The sequence below is a fragment of the Leptonychotes weddellii genome, chromosome 6, assembly GCF_054177405.1.
Source record: "Leptonychotes weddellii isolate Sample4059 chromosome 6, ASM5417740v2, whole genome shotgun sequence".
NCBI classification, from domain to species: domain Eukaryota; kingdom Metazoa; phylum Chordata; class Mammalia; order Carnivora; family Phocidae; genus Leptonychotes; species Leptonychotes weddellii.
In genome coordinates this window covers 117,635,370-117,642,901 of record NC_138374.1, presented here as the reverse complement: position 1 = coordinate 117,642,901, position 7,532 = coordinate 117,635,370, and the positions used below count along the sequence as shown (strand labels likewise).

At 37.2% G+C, this 7,532-nt stretch overlaps 1 pseudogene; it reads right to left on the bottom strand.

Moving 5' to 3' along the window:
- Window positions 1-5,409: 5,409 nt before the first annotated feature.
- Window positions 5,410-6,513, bottom strand: LOC102738832 (eukaryotic translation initiation factor 3 subunit F-like; annotated as a pseudogene).
- Window positions 6,514-7,532: the final 1,019 nt, after the last annotated feature.

Here is a 7,532-nt window from a genome sequence, read left to right as displayed (position 1 = left end):
CAGATCTGAGATTCAACAGTCTTGCACAATTCACAGTGCTTACCAGCAGGCTGCAGTATTAACTGACCTAATGACATCTGAATTTGTCAGTGAGTTATCATATATTACTCTACCTCTAGTGAAATCATATTTCTAATTATGTATCCATGGCTCCTAAACTAATAGGTCATTATTACAATTATGTTTACTAGTGAACGGGATTTTGTTCCTACTGTTTTGAATAGACGCCCTGTAATCAATGACTCTACATAGGCATTAATCACATCCTCTATGAAGTAGCCTAATGATGCTGAGGAGGTAGTATCATTATGGTGCTAAATTATATTTTGCCTGACAGGAGATGAAATTCTCTTTTAATAATTATTAAAAAGATAGGTAATAAGAACAAGAAAATAACTTATTAAAAATATTACTTTAATTTTAATTTAGAGAAAAAATTACTTGCAAAAAGCAAGCTTTCCTTTTCATCTCTTTTCCCTTATTTCTTGTCAAGATATAACATAGTCTGTGGTTCCCAGTTCACAATTCAGTTTGGAAATGAGAAATGTGTTTTCAAGATATGTGGGAGTATTATATTTTTCTCATACTAAGAATCACTTGTAGAACTTAACTGGATCATATCCTAATAGCAAAAGAATATTTTACTGGTTTTATATATGTGAAAATGATTTCAGAACTATAAAGCTCTGTATAAACAGGCTGGCACTCATTGTCACTTTTAAATTTTACCTCACAACTAATTAAGGCCTATTAAAAAATTTGCCAAGAAAAATGAACTAATTAAAATGGAGAGACTTCAGAAGAACGCTATTCAGAAGAGGATGAATATTGCAAACTAAGATTTCTGGGGGATAATTATAATTGGAAATTAGCAAGTTTGTCTTTGCTTTAAAGTGAAGGAATAGAAAAGCTTCCAATTTTAAAATCAAATTAATTATGGAGGGATAGTAGAGTTATTCTTGATGCCTTCCTTTTCTTATCTTCTACATCAAATCTATAATCATTCACCCTCTTTTATTGATCTTCCCTCCTTCACATTCTTCAAACTACCTAGATGGTCCTCTTGATCAAAACAAGAACAATACTATTTATCACCATCTTCTCTGATCTTTAGCCACCCATCCTCCTCCTAGTGACATTCCTCCCATCTTCATATATGCTCTTTCTTCCCTATGTTTGTCCCCAAATTTAACTTCTGGAACACAAAACTCATCTTGTCTCTCTCCTGATTAAAAATTCAGTGTCTCCTGTAATGGTTAATTTATATGTCAACTTGGCTAGGCTATAGTGCTTAGTTGTTTGATAAAATAGTACTCTGGATGTTGCTGTAAAGATATTTTTTAAAAATGTGATTAACATTCAGATTACTAGACCTTGAGTAAAGCACATTACCCTAGTAGTGTGTGTGGGCTTCATCCAATCAGTTGAAGGCCTTAAAAGCAAAGATAGATTTCATGAAGAAAAATCAATTCTCTTCAAGATTTAAAAATACAGACCCTGCCTGCCTGAGTTGTCAGCTCTCTCACTCTCTATTTTGATAGATAGATGATAGATAGATAGATAATAGATAGATGATAGATAGATGATAGATAAACAGATGATGGATAGATAATTGATAGATGATAGATATATAGCTAGATAGGTAGATAGATATGATAGATATGGAGACACAGATCTAGGTATGCATACATGTATTTTCTGTTACTTTGGAGAATGCTGACTAATACATCAGTCTCCCCAAAACCTTCTGATAAAGTGTATGCTTAATACCAGGCACTCTGGCTGCCTTATATGTTCAGCCTCATCTCTCTCCAATCACTCAGCACCCCTGTCATGTTAAATATGTGGTATCTTGTTCTCATCTTCTGGACTGCATACATACATGGCCTTGGTATATTTTGCCCTATCTAATATCTGCCTACAGTCCTTCAGAACTCAACCCATGCCTCAACTTCTTTTTCTCTTTCATCCCCTATGCCTGCAAAACTGGTTTAGGAAGTTTCCGCTCCTAGAACATCTTTTGGGTACCATTACGATACCACTTTTCACATGGTAATGATGAACTTAATATCTAGCTCACCGCTGTAGTTTTCTAAAGGACAAAACCAACATATTTTTCTGTGCATCCCCAGAGTCTGTTGCAGTTCTAAGCACATATTAATTGCTGAATGAATCAATCTGTAATAAATTCACTGGATCATGTAATTCTAACAAGTAAAGGTTACTAGATAGGTTATTTATTCTTTCCTGTTTATATTATTCATTTTAAAATATACTTAAAATATCTATATAAAATTTTACTTTTTGAAGGGGATCTGAAGCTATTACAGAACTCAAAAGGAGAAAGAGGAGTGATAACAAAGTGTTTTATTCTATATATCCAATGGAACTCTGTGTCAAATGCTCAAACTAAAGAAGCAAGTGAAGTCTAATGATAAGGGTGTTTATTGTGTGTCAAGCGCTGGTCTAAAGCTTCATGAACTTAGGTATGAGAACCTTATGAAGAACATTATGTTCTTACCTGCAGATAAAATGCAGATGGATCTTATAGAAGAAAACCAAGACACAGAGAGTTTGAGCAATTTGCCAAAGGTCCCATAGATAGAAAGGGATCCAGGTGAAAAGATGACCCATAAAGTTTAAATCTAGCGTCTATATGCTTAACCATTCTACAATATCTCAATTTGTGAGGTGCCATATACACAGTTGGGGAACAATAAATATGAGTAACTAGCTAGCCTTCTATTCCTTCTAGTTCAGCCATTTGTGCAATAACCATTTTTAAATTTAGCCAGTTTGAGTGGCCAAATACTAGTGATTTGTAATTAATGACTATCACTTCTGGCTATTCTCTTTCCTATGTTTATTTATTTTTAGTATATACTTGATCCAGACTTCTAAAGTCATGTCAAATATATTGTGGCCAGAGGCAGTCTTTTAAAAAGCAAACAAAACAAAGAAAAATAAAAACAGATAAAAATAAACTTTTATCATGGCAGTATCTTGCTAACTATGATTACATGGCCTAATTTGGGTGTTAATTGCCAGAAAAGAAGAGGTGATAGTTTAAAAAAAAGTTTCTTATACACTTTGGAATGTGATACAATATGGTTATCTAGTTTCACTTTAGAAATAGAAAGGACATGTTTCTTAGACATTTTTAGCACTGAGTATAAGCAGATAAGAATCTCCATTTAATGTCAATAATAATCTATGTATAGTAACTTAAGCATTAGCTTCTATAAGAATCCATTTCCGAATACCAAAGGACAGATATGAGCGATTTGTTTGCAAATTCCTTTAAACAAACAATCTTAGGGTTGTAACAGATGTGATTATTTAACTCTATCTTTCTGTCATAGACAGAGATAGACCAATAATAAGAATTAAAGATGGGAGGGGCCATAATTCTTTTTGGTCATATTCTTTAAGGATTAATCTGAGGCATCTTTTATTTATTAAAGAAAATAGCCAATTGAATTGCTTCATGTATTCTGTACTACTAAGTTGTATTCTTAAAATAAAAGGTATATATTTGATTATTATAAAAACAATATAGGATACTGGGCAGGTCCAATTTTCAAGTCTTAGCAGTGCCCTTTGATGGCTACTGGTCTTGGCCACCCAATGTGACTTAGTGTATCTACCTATCTGATATGAAAACTAAGCGAGGTACAGAGGGAAACTCTAATTTTTGTTTGTTGTTTCTACTTTTGGTAGCAAAACCATTTCTAGGCTGTTGTTTTTTTATATTGGTTGGCAAAGAGAACACACTTTGTTCTCAAACTGTGTAACCAGCAGTAGAAATAATGAAGTCAACTGTTTTTGCTTCATAAAATTTCTATTTTATCCCTACAATTCTTCATTGAGCGATTATTTCTTGATCTTCATGGTGGGTATTTTTGTATTTCAGGCCATTTCTCTCTCTATTAATGAAGAGACAGTTTTACCTATGTCCTAAGTGATTAGTCTTTCATTCCCAGGTGACTGAACATTTGGAACCCAGTTAGTTTAAGGAAGGTTTATGCCCTGAAAATCTGTTTATTAAATTTCCTTTTTAAATGTTTCAAAAACTTCAAGAGTCATGGATCAAAAATCAAAGGAGATCATACAGAAAGAATCATAGTATTGGCCCCCAAAGTAAAACAGCCAGTTATTTTACCAGCAAAATGGATTTATTTGGGAATAGCAGAGGAATTAGAATTCAGGGCATGCAAACTATGGTAAACCATAGGCAAGCCTGAAGAAACAGAGGAAAGGTCAGCTTTCATGGGTTTCAGGAGGAAACTGGGGAGGGATTTTTGAGCAAAATTTCATCAGAGAAGAAAAAGAGTTCCAGGAGGTGGCTACTTCTCATTGGCTGCAAGTGGTGGTTAGTGCATTGCTATTGGGGCAGGGAGGGATCTTCCCCCTTTTTCTTAAAGGCAGGAGCAAAATTTCCTGTGTGAAAAATGACCTTCCTTGTCAAAACAATTCTTATCTTCTTTCTGCTGGTTATTCATGTTTCAAGCAATGGTAGGTACATGAGAGCACCCCCTTCAGGATTTCCAGACCCCATTTTTTTAAATTTTATTTTATTATGGTATGTTAGTCACCGTACAATACATCATTAGTTTTTGATGTGGTGATCCACGATTCATTGTTTGCATATAACACCTAGTGCTCCATGCAGTACGTGCCCTCCTTAATACCCATCAACGGGCTAACCCATTCCCCCAGCTCCCTCCCCTCTAAAACTCTGTTTGTTTCTCAGAGTCCATAGTCTCTCATGGTTCATCTCTCCCTCTGATTTCCCCCCCTTCATTTTTCCCTTCCTTCTCCTAATGTCTTCCATACTATTCCTTATGTTCCACAAATAATTGAAACCATATGATAATTGACTTTCTCTGCTTGACTTATTTCACTTAACATAATCTCCTCCAGTCCCATCCATGTTGATGTAAAAGTTGGGTATTCATCCTTTCTAATGGCTGAGTAATATTCCATTGTAATAGGGACCACATCTTCTTTATCCATTCATCTGTTGAAGGGCATCTCAGCTCTTTCCACAGTTTGGCTATTGTGGACATTGCTGTTATGAACATTGGGGTGAATATGGCCCTTCTTTTCACTGCATCTCTGTCTTTGGGGTAAATACCCTGTAGTGCAATTGCTGGGTCATAGGGTAGCTCTATTTTTAATTTTTTGAGGCACCTCCACACTGTTTTCCAAAGTGGCTGTACCAACTTGCATTCCCACCAACAGTGTAAAAGGGTTCCCCTTTCTCCACAACCTCTCCAACATTTGTTGTTTCTTTCCCTGTCCATGTTTGCCATTCTAACTGGTGTAAGGTGGTATCTCAATGTGGTTTTGATTTGAATTTCCCTGATGGCTAATGATGATGAACATTTTTTCATGTTCCAGACCCCATTTTTTTTTTCATTTACAAAAGGTAGGCTATATTTATTTAGAGTCACAAGCAGTTGACTGACTCAGTGTGACTCAAACCACAAGAAAACCATTCTACTTCACTCCATTCTGAGTCCTAGGGTGGCCCAGACTGGCAGGAGTGCTGCATGGGGCCCATTCACAGGTTTACAAATTTCTCATTGAGGGCAATCTGCGACTGCGTGAGATTGGCCAGGTAGGTCACCATCAGCAGGTCATTGATGTTGCTGTTGAGCATGGTCTCAAAGTCATTGGGAACTATCTTGGATACTTGGTTAACCAGACCCATTGAGAAGCGGCCCACGGTATTGTCAGCTGACACCTTTCCAGACAGCACATCCTCTGCATACTGCAACACTGTGCTTAGGGCATCCTGGATGCGAGCTGATGCCCCTCCTACTTGCTGCAAGTCGCTTGAGAGCCCAATCACCTGGTTGGGGCTAAAACAGGTCTTCATGATCAGGTAAACTCCAATGCGTTCAGTGTCATAATATGCATATTTCACTGTCAGAGGTGTGAATATCACCCCCATGGTCCTCCCAGGGACACCCATTAAAGTGCTGACATAGGCCTTGATGCTCACGCAGCCGTTCTGGAGGCTTGTGTCCAGAGTGAGGTGAATGGGGTTGGGGGCTTCCCAGCTGTAGTACTCATGGATCAGCACAGTGCTCTGTAATGTCATGGCCTGTAGCATACCAGCCCAGGATGAGCTCATTTGGAGAGACTTTCTTGTGTAATTCATACATGTTCTTAGCAAATTCCACGTCAACAGCCACCTCATCTTCTGACTCATAGTGCGGCACTGAAAAGCAGTTAGTAACCTCCACTGAATGCTTGTCAACAATTCCCAGCAGGGTCCCGATAATGTGGGCAGCACTCTCGTTGCGTCGCTCGTAGCTGTCCACGATGGAGGCCAAATGACCTCACGGCCGCTGCGGAAGGGACCTGGGAGACAGGACCCGGCAGAGACTACGCCAGAGTCTGCACTGGGGCTGATGTTTCTTGGGAAAGATGACATATTGATTTGCTAATATTTGGTACCAGTGTTTTGGTAATACATGAAATCAAAGTGACTAATTTGATCATCTAGATGGTACTGGAAACTAGCACATATAGGTAAAAAACATTAAACAGGTTAAGTTTAGAAGGTGGCTTTCAGCACTGTGATAAATTGAATAATGGCCCCTAAAGAGAGCCCCATCCTAATCATCCAAACTGTGAATGTTGCCTTAAATGGCAAAAGAGACTTCACAATCATGATTAAAATTAGGATCTGAAGATAGGGAGATTATTCTGGATTATCTGGATGGGCCCTAAGTGAAATCGCAAGTGTCTATAAAAAGAACGTAGAGGAAATTTGACACAAAAGAAGCAGCCAGTGGGGAGACTAAAGGAAGATGCTATAAGGCTGGCTTCCAAAGTTAAGGAAGTGTCCCACAAGCCAAGAAATGCAGCTCTAGGTGCTAGAAAATGCAAGGAAATGGATTCTTCTCTAGAGCCTCCAGTGGAAGCACAGTTCTGCCAAAACTTGTCTTGGACCAGTGAAACTAATTTCAGACTCCTGATCTTCAGAACTGTAAGAAAATTATCTGTGTTCTTTAAACAACCAAGTTTATGGTGGTTTAACTGAAGCAGCTAAGGGAAACTAATACAAGGACTGATAAGCCGTTATTGTTTGGTTTGTTCTTTTGCTTGGCATTCACACTGTGATTTGAATGAAGGCCCAGTAGTTAGAAAACCTTGTTCTTCCATGAATTACACTTAGTAGGTATTCAAGAAGTGTCCATTATATTGCTATTAGCAATAATAGTAAAAATAATGTAAATGGCAAACTGAAAAAGATAGAATAATAATGCCTCACAAGGTGGGGGAAATAATTTAGGATCTCATGAAATAGGCCTTCCGTTTTATGTAAATCTGAAGTACTACATAATTTTAAATATTATAATACAAATTCAATCCTAAACTCATCAGCAAAATGTATCTAATAATACCTAATTCACAAAAGCTATGAAAAAATTAAGGAACACAAAATCTCCTGATATAGCCCTCGAACTTAATAGATAAAAACTAAACCTTAATTTTTTCCCCTCTTCCAATCTGCA